The following is a 17,966-nucleotide window of genomic DNA, read 5'->3' on the forward strand; positions in this document are numbered from 1 at the left end:
TGGAACCTAATGAGATAAGGCAGCTTATCAAGGCAGCAGCTGATAGTGGTCTCATTTATTCCTGTGCCTGGCACCCAAGCAAGTGACAAAAACTAATGAGGAGGAGTTTGTATGTAAGCTCAGGTCTGAGGGAAGTGCAAAATTGTTCATCTGCAGTTCATCAGCTCCCGCCTGAAATGGCCTCGGCGGTGTCAGCGTGCAGCGCCGACACACTCCACATAACAGCACAGTGGCTCGCTGTAGAACAAGAGCCCACCAAGTTTCTCTGTCTGACTCCCTCCTTTTTTCTCCTCCTCTCTCCAGCATCTTTCTCTTAACAGCTCCGTTTCCCTTCTCCAGGCTCTAATGGTGCAGCTAATTGCTCAGGTTGTTTAGTTGTGAGGAGTGTGTGTACAAAGCTGTTCCCTTTGCCTGATCTCCAAGAGGTGAAACCTTAATTTTCCACTTCTGCCATCTGTGTCTGTTTTTATTTTTCTCGCGTGTGCCCATGTGTGTGTGTGTGTTTAATTTTTTTTTTTTTTTTGCAAACTGACACTGAGACAAGAAAATAATTCAAGAATGTGCTCTGCTATTGATTGGATTTCTCTGTAATATTTTTTTCAACTGTTTTAAAGGATTCATTGGCAATCCACATTCTGCTAAAATAGTATGTTTTTGAAATTTAAATGGAAAATTAGACAATGTCACCCCAGTTAATTATGGATTACAAAAATGGCATTAAAAGTAAAAAAAAATGTCCACATTGCATCAATCAAAATAAATAATTGTCAGCTGAGAGGAAGTAAAAAATAGTTTCCTTTTCTTAATAAAAATTAAAATGTGCTAGCTTCTCTAGTTCCTTCACTACCAAAAGCCAGTGTAATAATTACTGTCCTTTAAAAGGGTTGTTAATATTTTCTTATCAACAATACCACTACATTGTAATGAAACAGTCCTTTTAAATAATACTTTTGTTGTGAAGCAGCAGCACATTCTTATAATGCGGTTGACGAAGTAGGAAAAAAAAAAAAAAAAAAAAAAAAAACCCTGAAGTGAATTGAACGGTGAATTCTCCTGCACGGACTGTGTGTAGAGAGGCAGGAAGTGTGTGCCTTTTGATTTGGAGTATAAAAGTAAATAATATTTGTACATCTAACACATACTCGAAGTGAATGAGCAGCCCCTGAATGTGTTTCTATGAGCAAGTGGAGAGCTCTACAGACTTTAAAGCCGGAGCCCAATTAAGCCTCGCCTCATCGGGAGAGGGAGAGGAGCTGAAAGCTGAATACATAAGATAATGCAGCCGCACTAAAGCAGCCAGCTCGCTCAGTGTAAAATTAGAGAGGGAAGAAAAAATCTTGATAAAGAGAGAAGAAAAAGCAGGGACAGACAGTTGGGGGAAGAAGAGGAAAAGAAGTTCCTTTGGGCCAATTTGCTTTGAAACTGGTTAACCAAATACAGCTATTCATATTCAACACAATTAATAGTGTCTCTTTCTTGTTCAGACGGCACATCATAACGGGCAGAGGGGAAGAGAGAGGAGAGGATTTCTTTCTCCTTCCAAATTGTAGCCAATTTAAGGACAAAGCGGTACCCTCTAGTTCCCCAGAATAGGAGTCGCACTCATAAAAGAAGACTGACAGTCGACATCCAAATCTCATTCAAGGACGCAATTTCCAAATGCTAATCATAATCTGCAGATGTTGGCCACTGATACATCCATTTATTTATTTATTTTGGGAAGGATGTCTGTGCCCATTTGGACGGCCTGTGAAATTTGAAACAAAGAGGGAAAATCCCTTCTTTTTGAGGCATGTTAAACAGTGTGCAAGACCAGCCACAGCATGGACATCTGCACCATCTTCAGATGGTGTGTGTTTGCAAACACACACGCACGCGCGCAGGAGAACACGCGCGGATGCACAGTAAGGCACATGCACAGAGGGGAACACACAGACACGCTCACACACACACACACACACATACACCCATCTCCCTCCTCTTTTTTTTTTTTTTTTTTTTTTGCTCTCTTTTCTCTACGGGTCGTTTTAGAGTACCTCAGATGTGTCATCAGACACTGGTTTCCGTCTGAACCTGAGGGAAAAAAGAAATACTTGACAGAAAGGTATATAAAAAGAGGACACTCTGAATTTTTGACATTCTTTGCACAGCTGCTTCAAAATGAGTAGGATGGAGAGGCAAGGAAAAGCAACTCCAAGATGCATTTTTGTTTATTTGCTGCCTTTTCTCCCTTACCTCTTTCAGGGAGATGGAGGCTAGCATGAGGCCACAGCTCACTCATCTTTGTATAGAGAGACTCAGTTCAGGGCTGTGAAAGAGGAATAGGCATGGCTAAATGAATTCTGGGATCTGTTCTATTCAGCCAAATTAAAAAAAGGATCACCCTTTTTTTTTTCCCATTTAGATACCGAATGTAAGGTGAAACTCAGCTCAGTTTGTCAGTTAGGTGACATTAAATATGCTTTGAGGTAAATAGATCCGGTAGTAACTGCAGCTGCTAGCTGGTAATTATAATCAGTTGTGTGTTGGTTGATGTGTTCTCCTGGTTTTATATTGTCCCAGCTCACAATTCTTAACATACTTTATTCCCTCCATCTTTCTTTCTTTTCTTGCTCTCGTTTATGTTTGTGGAATTTGCTTTCTTCCTTTTTTTTTGTGGGCAAATATATTGATAAATGTCCTTGATAAATAATGCATCAGAAAACATCCATTTTTATTGCTGCTTACTATCATTCAGCCACATTCTGTGTGACATTCCGATTTAAATATGAATACTACGCATAAATGCTTCAAGGGTGTGTTGAGAACAGGGTAACTCCAAGTCATGACTGCGGACATGCAGCCCTCCATCATCACTGATTGACTACCTCTGCTCACGTAATAATTAATATTCATACTTCTCTACATGTGATCTATCCTTCGATGGCCGCTGACGTTATGGAGCCCATTCTGGCTCAGCAGGGCTAATACTTGACTACAAAAGCCATTGATTGAGGTGGCACTAGAGAGATGAGTATTCTGTTGCTATTTGTAATATTTCACAGCGACTTGGAGGTTCTGTATAGATGCTTGTTTCCTTTGAAGGATGTTTCTCTGGATGTTTCCACAGCCACTGTTGGCTCCTGTCTCTCTTTGTTGACTTTGTCCTCCCTCTCCCGCAATAAACAATCCTCCCAGCTGATAGCATGCCAGGTTCGAAACAATCAGTACTCGTGCCCCTCTCAAGCATGCCAGGCCAATCAAAAGGCAGGAGAAGACAAACAGAACTGTGCAGCTGTCCTCCGAACAAAATGAAGCACTTCCGGGGCCAGTGAGGAGGACCGGGGCACTGGGTGCACCCTAAATGGACCATTGTACTCTCCCAGAAAAACCTTCAGGATCACACAGCACCCAATTGTGGGCCGAGTGACAACCCTCCACACCCACCCACTAGCCATACCTACAAATCACACATTTACCTTCACCCCCCCCAAACCCTTTTTCTTCACTCCCTCCCTCTCCTGGCCAGTGAGACTTGCTTGTATTCTTCGGGGAGGAAGAAAAGACTGCTAGAAACGGATGGAATGGCTTCTGTATCTCCACCCAACCCTTTCTCCAGTCAGCAGCAGCAGACTCCGAGCAAGGCAGACTCTGCATGTCTAGCCGCCAAAACACTCAACATGCCACAGCAGTCTGACTGGGTGTTGAAAGCAGGTCTGCATTTTAATATTCAGTGCACCAATTCATTAACATTCTGTTCGAGCCTACAATAGAAACTGGAGAGGCTCTGACCCTGCAGTTCCCCCGATCAAGGTCAGTAACTAAGAAAATAAAATCTGAATTGCATCCTGGTACACAATTGGATCCTCCAGCCCTGCCATATCCCCGCTTAGGAAAATAAAATTACTACCCCCAACATGATGAACACATTCACTGTGTTCTCAATAGGGGCACTTTGGAATGAAAAGACTGTGCTTCAAAAGTAAAAAATTATTATTTTGATCTCACAATATGAAAGGCAAATTCATCTTCAGGACAAGCATTTTGCAAAGTACTTCTGTCATCACAGTGACCCTTGTAAATTAAGGATTTGTTAAAGTTTGAAGTTTTCTATTTAGGCTCCACCATGCCCGTGCACACTCATGCACATACGGGGGTCTGTAAAGGCACTTACAAAAGCTCCATGAGTTCTGTAGTTCACCCCAGCAGCTTTACAACCCATGCCAACTATGCTGTGCAGTGTCTGTTAAAGGTCACTCACTATTTACATCCTTGCACATATGGGCGCGCACACACACATAGAGTCAAGAGAATAAATCTTGGCGACCAGTCGATTGTGTGATTGGGTGCTGTGACAAAGGGCGAGCATGTCGCTAACACGTTCCCTGTCAGTATATGTGGGCAGACACAAAGCCTCATTAAAATACATACAGAGCCGGTGCTGCTCCGGTGGGTGGGAAAGATGCTCCATCAAGATGTCGTTACAACAAGGCTATCTCCACCCACTGGCATGTATCTCCCTCACACTGTCCTCCCCCATGCCTGGACTACACAATGGCAGGCTCCTTTATAGCCAGTGAGGGCCATTCCCTCCATTCCCAGTGAGGTCAGGGCCTAATCCTCGGGGAGTTCTCACATTGTGTTTTAGCGAACTGGGGTCAAACAGTTTCAAATGAGGGGGTTTAGTTAAACATCTATTAGGCAGGCCCAGTGTGTTGGGGTCCGCTTGATTTATGTGCAAAGCTGTTGAGCTCATCTGTCCCGATGCTATGCAACGTATTGGGCTGCATGTTCCACAAGTCCTGTATGTGTCACTGCGAACAAAAAAAAAAATCCCACAGCATACGTCGCGTTAAATAACACACAATGACCCGATGTTCACCTCAACACATGTCCACCTACACATACGATGTGTCTTCCTCACGGGTTGAGTGAATCTGTTTCAAAATAGTGTCTGTCATCTTCTCCGCCACTGAGAGGCGCTGTGCCGGGCAAATGAGGGGGAAAAAAAAAAAAAATTAAAGAATAAAAGTTGAAAGTGGAGCTGTGTTGTCAGCAGTGCCGTGTAGGCCAACTGCCCTGTTAGTGAGGCTGACATTCAAAGAGAGTTGGGACGCCGACAACAATCCCACAACCTCCTGCTGTGAGAAGACATTTCGCATGGTGGCCGAGTGCTTTGATACAGCTCTTGTGATCCTGGCTGGTGTGGCTTTGAGAAAGCACGCACACACAGCACAGAGCCCAGGCCATCACCATTATATACCATTTGAACACAGTGCTTTTTATATATTCCAGAATTTTCCATTATTATTGTCATGAAATCACCCTCTTTCAGCTGGGCATTAAATGTGTGTTTGTATGGAAATTTACCATATTTGGTCGCGTTTTGTTACCACCGATATTTTGTTGCATCACTTGTGTCCATTTCTGAAATAACTAAAAAATATATTTCATAGCATCTACGCGGGTCAACAAGTCCTCCAAATTAAACGACCACATAGGTAGTTACTACCTGCACTCCAAAACGACCCATTGGAGCGTAATATACTGCTTTACAAAACCATTACAAATCACTGTAAAAAAAATAATGATCTTTTGTGGTGTGACAATGCTGTGGTTAAGGTCTGGTTAGGTTTAGGCACAAAAATAATTGGTTAGGGTAAGGAAAAGATCATGGTTTGGGTTAAAATGATCACTCGAAACGTGGTTAAATGTGGCAACTGTCATTGTCATAACAACAGTAAACACCACATTACAGTTTTTAAAAAAAAGTCCCAACTCGCGGTTGAAAACATCACACTCGCGGTTGGAAAGGGGAAGCAAATAGCGATCTTTTGCAGCTTTTGCCTCCTTTTGCCATCTAACTAACTATCTAACCGTCCACCCAACCCGCCTCCTGCTCATAAGGAAGTCACTTTATATTGATGTCATCTGAACTGCGTCACTTCACTGGGTCATAATCACTACGGTTGCTAGAGGGCGTCTGTCACTCAAACGTAACTATAGTTCATTTTTTGGCCACTGAATTTACGACCCGTAGTGTCATTTTTCTTGGGAGCATAGACTCATGTAGGTACACGAAAACGTAAAGTACTCCCAGACAAAAGACTACTTCATCAAAATGCTCCCTTTTGTCATAACCGAATAGAAAATCATTAAAAATATGGCACTGTTCTCATGTCCCCCATTAATAGCAAGGCTGTCTCTATAATAGCCAAATGTGACTGCAAGCAATATGCAATAATGCAGGTTAGTGAATATACAACCCACTTTCAAGACTAAAGGCAAACAAGCTCCACTAATTACTGAGGCACTATGCAGTCATTTTTCTGAGCAAGGGTTACTGAATGGTTGCCTATTACTTCACTCTCCCTGCACCAAATGCTTAAGATAATGACCATTTACTAATTGGTGCTTATACCTTATATCAGTTCGTGCAGAATATAATTGCAGCTATTATGGTGCTAAATAATCATTGGAATTAGCATCTTTTAGCAAAAACCGTGCTAAATAGAAGTACGCAGCATTTTCCAGGAAGAGGTCTTAGTGTCGATGCACCACCGGTTGATTCATCATTAACTAGAGGGTTCAGGGCAGAGGGAATGCCTTTCCTATCATATTGTGGTGTCAGTGCATCTTCTGCACCAGCTAATGGAGGCACTGATGTAGCACATTCACATCTGTGTGCAGTCTCGTGTGACTGTGTGTGTTTGTGTGTGTGTGTGTCTTCTTCAGTAGCATATCAGGGATTTGTGTATGCGTAATGTGTGTGCGTGGGTGCATGCAGATGTTTGCATGGGCGCGCGCTCGACGTGGAGTGCACAGGCGAAGGGAAGGAGGTCTATATTCTATGCAGATCACGCTCCCCATGCTTCAGCAGCCCCTCCTTTGTGTTGGCCCTTCCGTCAGCTGTTGACTTCCTAAGTGTCTCAGACAGCCGTGTTTCTGTCTGCGCCTCTGTCCACTGCCTTGTCCCGCTCACATTTCTGAAGTCCGCTGACTGCTAATGGCCGTGTCCAGACAAAGAGCCCACTCTGTGGCCACTCTGCGGGGCCAGGCCGGGGGCCAGGGACAACCAGGAGGGGGGAGGGGGGGGGGGTCCAGGGAGGAGGAGACGCGGGGAGGGCTCGGTTTGGGAAAAGGGAGGGCTGAAGCTGGGAAGAGCACCCGGCACTGCCTGCCTCTCTACACTCATGTCACGCTTGTGTGACAACCACTCCTCTGTGCTTGTTTGAACTGTCCTTCCCAATTAGCACTAATAAGTCACTCTGTAAGGATGAGCAAGCATAGTGTGCCCAATCACCCCCAGTTCACATACGCATAAACAGATTTGTACACAAAACACAAACACACACATTCTCTCTTCCCCCCCTAAGCTTAGCAGCCCATGAAAATCCCAGGAGCACAACCCCGCTAATAGACAGAGAAAGCCCAAAATGCATCTCGTTCCCTGCAAACAAGTGCCAGTAAAGAGGCAAATTAATGACAAGTCGTTTGAAGGGTTTGCCTAAGAATAATTTTACTCTGGCGTCTCACTACCACTGAAGAATTGATTAGATCCCTGCTCAATCAAAGTGCCTGAATCAATAAAGAGCGGAGCAGGCATGCTCCAGCCCAATTTATTCACAGCATCACTCTAACATAAGAGTCACAGAGAAAGATAAGAAAGAGAGAAAGAGAGAGAGAGAGAGAGCATCCCTGACATGTGACAATGTGAAGGCCCTGCTGAAACTAAAAGCTAGTGTCAATAACAGAAAGGCAGGTGTGCCCCAATTCATGTCAGTGCCATTCATCACATCAGCTCAAATACCTTCCAGCCTCCATCCGGGGACTCACTACACAACATATCACTTTATTCATCTGAGATTTTGTCTCTAATATACGTTATGTTCATAAAATATGAAACCTTGAGGAAATAATTGCTGTTATTTCGTTTCATGATACAATGCCTAGTTGAAAGAGCAGATGTACTGCATGGCAAAGAAAGCCAAAGAACTCTGGAATAATGACTTCACTTGTGTTTTCTCAAAGTAGAGACTGGAGGACTTAGTCAAGCTCGGCTGTGCTCGGCTGTTTATTGTTGCTGCTTGTTTATTGTCATGCAGAAAGCAGAGGAGGTATTAAAGGCAGATTTCGCCCTTATTTTAAAATGTGGTGCTGAAGATTAGAGCGTTTGCCAAACACTGTGGAAACACTTAATTGATTTCCTTTGGACTGTTTACCTCTACTGTAGCCCTCCTAGAGCCCAGCACTCGCTCGCACACATGCACACACAAACACACACACACATAGAGTACAACCCTGGCCCCATTGACGCCAACACAGGCCTGCCAAGAGCCTCATTAGTATTCACAGCAGTGGCATTTGCCAGCCTGAGCGTTGCCGTGGTGATGCTGCCCACACAAGTGATGATAAATGGTGCTTTCAGCTTCTCTGCCTTCCATAGAGCAGAGCAGGGAGCTGAGGAGTTGCTGGCTAGGACCCAGCTGCAGCCACGGCTAGCAAGGCCTCATCCCAACCCCAGGCAACTGACGCATGACTACACAAGCCCGGGGCTGCTTGAAGACTTTGGGTTCAGGGGAGTGGTGGGTAAGAGGGGTTTGGTGCTGTATGAGTTGTGTGTGTGTGTGTGTGTGTGTGTGTGTGTGTTGGGAGAGGGGGAGGAGGAGGGGGCATGTTGGGAAGAAGTGTGTGCTTGAACTTGTTATTGTTGGCTGGAAAAGTGATGTCAGCTTCAGTGTTTCTCGAGTGTGTTTTGTTCACTGTATTTTTCAGTTATGTGATAATCTGATCAGAAGTTAGTGGCACAAAAATATTTCACTGAAAAATGTGTGTATCTCTCAAAAAATTCACCTTGGAATTGTTATCTCTTATATACAGTATGTATATTGTACCAACAAACCTGGAAGTGAAATGTTATTATTTTATTATTTAAATTTTACTGCCTACTAAGTCATGGCTAAATACAATTCATCATTTTAAATTGTAATCATTTTAATATAAAAGTATTTTTTAATTTGCATGTGACACTAACATAACATAAAGTGCCCCCTAAAATTTTATTACAAAATTACCATAGAAATTGTTACTATAAAACATTTTTTAATGATTTTAAATCATGTTTTGGTTGACATTAACATTATACAGAACATTCCATACTATTTTTTTAATAAAAAGGTCCTACACAAAGGTGTAAGTGTATGAATGTATTCAAATATATATGTTTTTTCATTAAAAAAATACAATTTTAATAAATACATCCTACAGAATTCCCACTGACTGAGATAAAACAATATATGTGTACTTTTTGTATTCCATGTAAACTATGTCTGCAGGTAGGCAAACCTAACACTCACTAATCACTACATACTCAAGCAAAAATAACCAATTATCGTGTGAATAATTGTTTTATAAACTAACAACTCGTCACAGCACAGTGTAACAGATTCAGCGTCTAAATGACTATCTGAGCCACTGCAGGTTGATTCAGTCCCTCTCCTGTTTCTTTTACTGCAGGTGCCACAGCGAGGATTGTTTGAGCCTTAAATCAGCGTAGACAGAGGGTTAAGGTATCCAGCTACACTTGCTTTCCCCGGAGCCCACACATACAGATGTGTAAGCAATGAGGACGAAGAAGCTGGGCTGAAATCCTCTTGATCCTAGTTAAACAGAGAAAGACGGCGTTATTCCCACATTATGGTGCACCGATACGTAGCGCATTAAGGGCCCGGCTGATTTGAAATCACACAGTGTCTTATTAGAAATAGTGTGACAGCACAGATGGACAGAGTGTCTTTATTTAATGCACATGTCTTGTGTTCTCATTGCAAAAAGTCAACATTACTTTTTCTTCTTTTTTTTTCTTCTTTTTTTTTAAATCTAAGTTCATAGAAAATATACACAAGGGCATATTTGATTTTTAAGTTCTCCAAAGATGAAAATATTCATCTTGGAGGCAGAAAAAAAAAATTTAATGCATTATGAAAAACTGGATGAACTGCAAAACCCACATTGTATCAATAATCCAATGTTTGGTAGTTTTATTCATTTTATTTTATTTTTTTTTCTCTCAAGGCTTCACAGTTGAGTCAATAACAGAGCAGGTCATTCCTTCCACCAACAACGTCGAATTCAAGCAAACACAATATATCCACTTTACAATTAACCCAAAGCTGGCAATTTGCATTATACAATCTTCTTATGCAATCCTGCTACAATATTCGTGGCAAGGCCAAGTACCTCCTCTTCCTCTTCTTTTTTTATGAATCTGTTAAATTCCAAACTGGGCAGTGAATATATCTGATGAAATTACAGTATTTCTTGCACAGACCACGAGCACAGCCCTCCTTGGTCGAACTTGGGGATGACCGCCCCTTCAAAAGATGGCCTGACCCTTCCAAAATCAAGCCTGATTACCCATCTCTAGGACACTAAGAAGCACCCAACTTCAAAAGGAGCAGAGACAATCACGGCTAGGGTGGGGTGTTCAGAAACCTCAGCCCTGTGCTGTGGCGGTCCAGGCCAGACTGAACGGTCTCAGCCAGGGGGCCGGGGCTATTAAAAGATAAATGTATTTCTCTGTTCCATTATTCATGATGTGAGGTGGTGGGGAGGGAGCAGGGAGCCAGAGGCTTAGCACAGCAGTGGATCCCTTCTCGGCCTCGTCAGGGCCAAGGCCCCCACTGCACCCGCTGCACCCACACCCTGATGCAAGAGAGGGTGAGTCGGATGGGGGGAGTAGGGGCGACAGCTGTGAGGAGAGAGAGGGAGATAGAGAGATATTGCAACAATATGTATTCCCACACACACACACACACACATATATATTAAATGTCATATAAATAAATTTATAACAACTACATATAATACAAAGATAAATTATGACATGATCTAAAATTTCATATTTTCATTATTTTATTATCATCTCAAATCTGATCAATTCATTTTTTTAAAATCAGTTTCTGCAATATAATTGATTCTGAGTGTTTTTGGCTCTCACTTTCTCTTTCACATTCATCTTATGCACACACACACACACACACACACGTATCAGAATCCTGGAAGGAGCATCAGACTGGTGCTGAATAACCTCTCAGCCGCTGATTAAGTAAAGGGTTTGGGCAAATATTTTGGAGACATATTGGACTTCTATACCGGAGTGAATGGAAAAGTGAGCTTTTGTCCAGCTCATCTCTGATCTGCAAGAAAAGCAGATTAGGATGACCCCAGTGTCACTCATTTGAAGATGAGTCACTGTTGAGAAAAGCCAAACACACTGGAGAGAATGTCAAACAGCATCAACAGCTAAGCCTCCTCTATTTGCTGCTGCTTCTTCTTCTTTTTTCTTTTTTTTTACTTGCAATTATTACTTTTTTTCTTCTTATACAACCACATACAAACATGGTCAAATTATTATTTAAATTCTTAAAACAACACAAAATACAGCAAAACAATTCATAATATGTTTAAATTACATGTAAACAAAAATTAAACATGATGCTATATTTCCTGTATAATATTGACAGTAAAATATATTTTTAAGTGGGGGAAAAAAACAACAATAGTTACATTGTGTTCAACAAAAACATTTATCTCACAAACCTCATGATGGGAGAAACTACCTGTTCATGTTTTAATCAAATGCTTTCCAAATTGTTTCATAATTGCCTATAATTGAACACACACTGTGCAATTTTGCTGTTTCATGCCAGTATCTATTTTCTGCACTTGGTAAAATCACGCTGGCATTATGCTCGTCTCAACAATGGCAATCACTGTTATCGCTGGTATTCATTTTCAAACATACTTCCGCAAATCATTTTTTGGACAAGATCACAAATGAAATAAAAGATTTGAATTTGATTTACAAAAAAATATAACTGTCACTGACCATCATTTTTATTTTTAAATGTTAAATTCGCTGATTTAATTTAATCCTGTGACTAAGTGCGCATCCATTCAGCGGAACCGTTCTCACAAAACACCACCAATGCAGTTCTCATGTCCATTAAAAAGTGCTTTTCCCTTGGCACAAGTGGTCACCATTGCTTATATTTACAAATTTGAGATACATTATACCGGAATAAAATGCACACCAATGCTTGGGAGGAAAAAGACGAGCTCTATGACAGAGTGGAGGGTGGTCTGAACACATCAGTACTCATGACTCCATGCTGGGATCATTTGTTTCCAGACAAGAGGGCACAAGGGTGGGAAAGAAGAATATAAGACGGCCAGGAGATGTGGGAAGGGTGGTGCGGGGCGGGAGTTGGGGATGAAATGTGTGTGTGTGTCTGTGTGCATGTGCACTTGGACAGATGAGTGTGTTTTATCTGTCTCTGTGTACTTGTTTATGTGGATCACTATTCTTGCTTTGCCACTTTGCGCATTAGACACAAGAGACAAAAGGCTTCATATTTGTGCTTGCATGTCAAGGATTACTTGTTCCATTGAATGTGTGCCCCCATTATCTGCTTATCACTCTCTGTGCTCTTTAATCTCTTTCTTGTCTCTGCTCAATGGCTTCCTCTCACTGTCTCCCCATCACAAATGTAGCCTTTCTCCCCTTCTATTTTTTAACACTTACAAAACTGAAAAGGCCTGGCCTGGTCTGGGCCACCTGGAAGCACCAGTGAAGCTTTCTCCCAGGCCTGGCTCCCTGCCACTAGCCAGCTGTAGCATTGTGAGTGGCCCATCTCAGTTAATTCCATGCATTGCAATTGTTGCCGGGCACTGTTTACAGCCACCTCCTACTCCGCCTGGGTAGCCTCTCCGATTGTCCCGGGGCCTCCCTTGTTTAATACTGTTTTGCAAGTTATTAAGCCCTGGAAGTCCATTAATCACAGTTCACGGGCTGTGTAAGCCCACACAAGGCAGGCAGAGGTGGGGGATGGGGAGGCACGCTCGGTTTCCTCAATGGGCTTAGACGGTGGTCCATTCAGATCCTTAACGAGATCATTACCACTAACTAAATACAAACCTGACCCCACGACCCGCTGGGAAATTACGTAGGAGCTCCCTGGTGCAAGACATTAATATACACCCCCCTCCAACTCCACCCCTCCCGTTTTCCTGCAACAGTGCGTAAACGCCCACCCCCAAAGTCTCCCAATGCAACCTAACCCCGCTCCCCTACCCCCCCCTCACCCCCCACCCCCCTCTTGTCCATTCTCACTTTCTTGCCAATGGACAGAAAACTAAACCTGTCATCAAAAGGGGCCTAATCACTGCTGTGATTGTGGTAAACCAAGCCTGACAGACATTTCACTGAGGCCTCAATGGCCACATCAGTGCCACCTCCCTAGCCAGCCCCCCTTCTTTCTCTCGCTTTCTCTCAGTCCCTCGCTCTCTCTTTTTACCAGGCCTCTGGCCAATGAGCAACAAACACCCGGGGGCTTTTCAGATTACTTGACACACTGTGTCCACTTTTGGGAGGGAGACCACCTGGTAAGCTCATTTTAATACAAAACCAGTTCAGTCTCCTCTCCCTTTTTCCCTACTCCTCTAATTCCGCCTCTCAAGCCAAGCTACCACCATGAATTCTGTCTAATCCAGTGACCCCCACAGAACATTCCTGGTTTTACACTCCTCGGAAGAGGCTGGATTTGGGCGGATTACATGCTTCCAGTTCTGTTTGGAGGCACCTGTGACTGGAAGTGGAAGGATGGACCAACGATGACAGTGAAACATAGAAAGAGAGACAGAGAGAGATCCCTCCTTTCCTCTCAACCTTTCACCTTTCATTTTCACTTTTGGAATCACGAGCAGTCACCTCCTCGCTCTCTACCTGCAACTTTCCCATTGTGGAAGGCAGGTCGGTTGTCCACAGAGCCCACAGCATGGTAGCTGTGTGGCCCTAGCGGGGCGGGGGTTTGAGAGGGATGACAGAGTGGGAGTGAAGGATGTGGGTGGAAAGAGAGGTTGGTTGGGGGTTCGCACTGACTTTCACTTTAGCCCCTCAGCTTATGTTAAGATGTTGTCACTTTCACCATCTCAAGTGTTGCCACTTCAGATGCCGGAGCTTAGCGTTCGCAGTGTGAGGGGGGGCAAGAGGGAGGAAGTCTGGGAAGATTTCCATTTTAAACAAGCACAACTTTGTCACACTGTCACCTGACTACCATGGCACCCCCTTTTCAGTGTTTCCCAACTTCCTGTCTCCTCTTTGCTCCTTTCGTGTCTCCTTCTCTTTAGTGGCCTCTCTTCATCTTTCTCAAGAACTCTTTAAGGCAGTGTTTCCGCCCTGAATTCCTCTGCCAATTTGATGAATTGTATCTCACAGCCTTTTGAGTTTTGTGGCTAAGGCGCTTAATTGTTTCGCTCTTTTTTTAAAAAAAAAAATTTTTTTCATGATATCATGGCAGACGCTTAAGATGTGCGTGTTGTCGTAGATGTGCATATTTTAAATTAGGTGTAATATCCCCCACTTTAATCCGTGATAAGATCTCAATTGTTCCATGATGTGAAATGGAGATGCAGAGACAACCAAGGCTGAATTAAATCGAAATCTTAATTTACCTGGATATTATCCTCCAGTGAAATATAATCACTGACTGAATAACTGGGCACACTAGCAAATTCTTAATTGACTCTTAATGAGTGTCATGGAACATATTCTTCAGTGTAGATGCAGAGATTAGGAAAAGACTGTACAGTAAGCCCAGAAAAAAGAAAAAAAAAATATGAGCCAAAACATATGAACATGACCTCATACAAACATACACACATAAACGCACTCTAATTTTCAAATTATCCACTCTGGAAAACACAACTATAAATACAAAATTACACACAAAATCTCACAGCATAGGCTGGTTGTAGAGTGTCTACCTGGCGCTGCATTGATTGTTCCTCAACACTGACCAATTGTAAGCTCATAATGATGATCTCTGGCATGACAAGTGATTTTAACCTGCCTGTGGGCCGCCCCCGCACCGAGTCACAGATCAGCTGCCCCACGTAAACAAAAACATTAGGAGAGCGTTCCACATTTAAGAGCATGCTAATTACAGTCATTCCCATCTGAAGTACTTTCTGCTGCAATTTGCTCAGATCACCAAACCTCCAATCCCTCTCGTGTAAACAAATAAACTCTCACGCAACAAAGAGATAAAGCAAATAATAAAATAGACACTGGCGCTATCGGAACTCGCTGGGGGCACTGTGTTTGAAGTAGGCTTCAAATAGTATCATACTACTCTACAGTGTTGAGTCCTAGTGTTGTGCACATCCCCAGTGAGGAATAATTACAAGGGTTGTTGTTGATGCGCTCAGGAAAACAAATAATTTACTTTGTAATGGCAGAATGGAGATGAATGCAATCCCAATGCAGAGAAATAAAGAAGTTAATTTTTTTTTTTTGTAAAAAATTTCAAAAACAAAAAAAATATGCATATTTTGTACACACTGTGACACAAATACACACACACACACACTAAATTATCACTCTACTTAAGGTCATAATCTCATTTCTTTTGACTCAATGTGTTTCAATAAAGAGATTGCATTTAAGCTAACTGATCTACACCCAAAAGGTGTCAAATGAACAGTCGCTTGACGATAACAATTACCCAATTACCACTTCCTACTCAGCATCCCTCCTTATTCATATTTGGTCTCAACCTCTCACCTTGGCCCATGGGCACCAGGGCCGATCCACAGCAACAGATAGGGGGGTTGAATGTCACCTCAGCCCTCTCCAGCCCTCCAGGTGAGTATGTTTCTCCAGTGGTGGAGGAAATGAAGCAAAAATGATGGAGTGTTTGTTTTCTGACATTTTGTCTCTCTGCGGCCTCATCAGGGCTGAGCCTCGCAGACGTCAAGTGTTAATTTAGGGCTCCTGCCGAGCGTGAGCCTGTCAGCGGCGAGGCTTGGAGGAGGGAGGTGAGCTCTTGCAGAAAATGACCCTTCTGGTCTGATTGTCTTCTGGCCCGCAGACTGGCACTGAGAGGAAAAACAAAGACACAAGGAGAGAGAGAGAGGTGGCTGAGTGCTAATGCACCGCGCAGCAATTAGAGAGGTTTACCTGACTGTGTGAGCACAGCACGCAAACACACACAAGGTACACTCAGTAAAGTACCCCCCCACCCCCACCCCACAGCCCCCACCCACCCCCCCCAAAAAAAAAGCACATACTGCACACTCAGGTAAATACATACACACCAGCTGATGTCAGCACATACACCAATGAAATGAAAGACTGACTCCTTTTGAAAGAACTTATTCGCTCAACAACACACACACATAGACATACACTTTCACCATAGCCCATTCCCAGTGGATGGCTTCCTACCACCTTTTAGTCCAGTGATTAATTGGCCTGAGCTTACGATAGTACAACCCTTTATTCTGTGAAACTTAAACAAAAAAGACAGGCCTCTCTAAAGATTACAGCAGCACATTAACCACAGAGTGAACCATGAAATTGCTTTTTCCCCTCCTGCAGTGTTGTGACTCTATAGTGGTCACTGCCAGTCACGGGAAAAGGTGCACGGGCATTAGTGTTACATCACTGATAGACAACAAAACATGGAGGAGCTTAGCCTACCAATTCAGATCAGCTGACCAGCTTGGACCAATGGTAAAATAGGCACAGGTATGGCGGTGAGAGGAAATAGCCTCTGTCGAGATAATAGGTAGTGCTGTTTTATTCGTCAAAAAGAGTCAAGTTTTTTCCAAGAGAGTCCAGCACATCAAATTCATTGTGATAAAGAGGGTTTAGAGGGCTGTCACATTGGAAGGAAAGGTTAATTCCGTAATTATTTCAGTGTGAAAAATAAATAATATACCCTTTGCCGTTTCCATCATTTCCTAATTCGCTTGGAAATTCATTTTCTTTTCTTTTTTTTCACTCCACCTAGCCCAATTCAATCACTTGAGTTCATCTGTCTGTGTTATGCAAATCTGAGCGGCTGAGATTGAACCCATTTGAATACCTGGTTCAGCTCGTGAGCGGAGAGGCTGATAGAAAAGATGAATTCTTCCGTTTCAATGTGCCTCCCTTTTCACCCAGTCGTGCGGTATCAAGGCTACCTTTTTACATGGTGCTCTCATTTATTTTAGCCCATTGCACAATGCTGTTCTGGCAGTCAAATGTATGAATAAGGAGAGGGAGTCACTCTCTCTCTCTCTCTCATGCTCTACGGAGAGGCGTAGTCTGTATCTAAGATCATGGACACTAGCAGAGAGAGTGGAGACGGGAGAAGATAATTTTGACGAAGCGAGAGGGTTCATTTGGGGATGAGGATTGCCTAAATATCCTCAATATCTGTCACTGACATTTTTTTTTATATATAAAAGAGAAGAAAATCAGTTTTAACTGTTTTGTTGGTATATCAGTGGTTTGCTGGAATTGGCAGCTGGCAACATGACGCCCTGTCTCTCTGGTCAGGGTTTTGATTGACAGCCAGCGCGGGGCCTGAGCAGAGCTAAGGCTGGTTTCTTGGAGGCATGCAGACATAACACTATTATTCCAACTTATCCCTAGGAATAAGTCCAGGCAGCCAGGGGCACAGCGGGAGGCTAATAGACTAGCCCGCAGGAGCCCCCCTGAAGCTTGATGCATTGTGTCAAGGCCTTGTCTACTTCACGCACATTAAGGATCACATGCCACAATTTCACAGTACAGCAGGGGGACCGGCCCCCATCCCAGGCCCTGATTGGCCAGTGATGGATGGTGTTGACAGTTACAAGCCGAGTACCAAGTGGAGCAACACAAAGGTCAAGGTTGAAGCTGCCAGTGTGGTCTGGTTAACAATGGAAGGTCTCCATGGTAGGAAAATGCTGTTTATACTAAACACTAACTATGCAGCGTGTTATATGGGTACAAAGGGCTTTAGTCATTTGAAGCCATGGTTTTTGTTAACCACAGCATTTAGCATTTAGGCACAGGGCTACTAAAATCCCTGAGTGAAAACATAATGATCATTAAAAAGTCTCAGAACAAAAGACAACAAAACTGGCAGGGAAAACTGCAAATGGATATTTGCATG

General features: G+C 43.1%; 1 long non-coding RNA gene across 1 annotated transcript in view; it reads left to right on the forward strand.

The window, feature by feature from the left end:
• Positions 1 to 17,966, forward strand: part of LOC121881299 — a 68,252-nt gene that overhangs the window by 38,830 nt on the left and 11,456 nt on the right. The window lies entirely within an intron of this gene.

Source organism: Thunnus maccoyii, chromosome 16 (assembly GCF_910596095.1).
Source record: "Thunnus maccoyii chromosome 16, fThuMac1.1, whole genome shotgun sequence".
NCBI classification, from domain to species: domain Eukaryota; kingdom Metazoa; phylum Chordata; class Actinopteri; order Scombriformes; family Scombridae; genus Thunnus; species Thunnus maccoyii.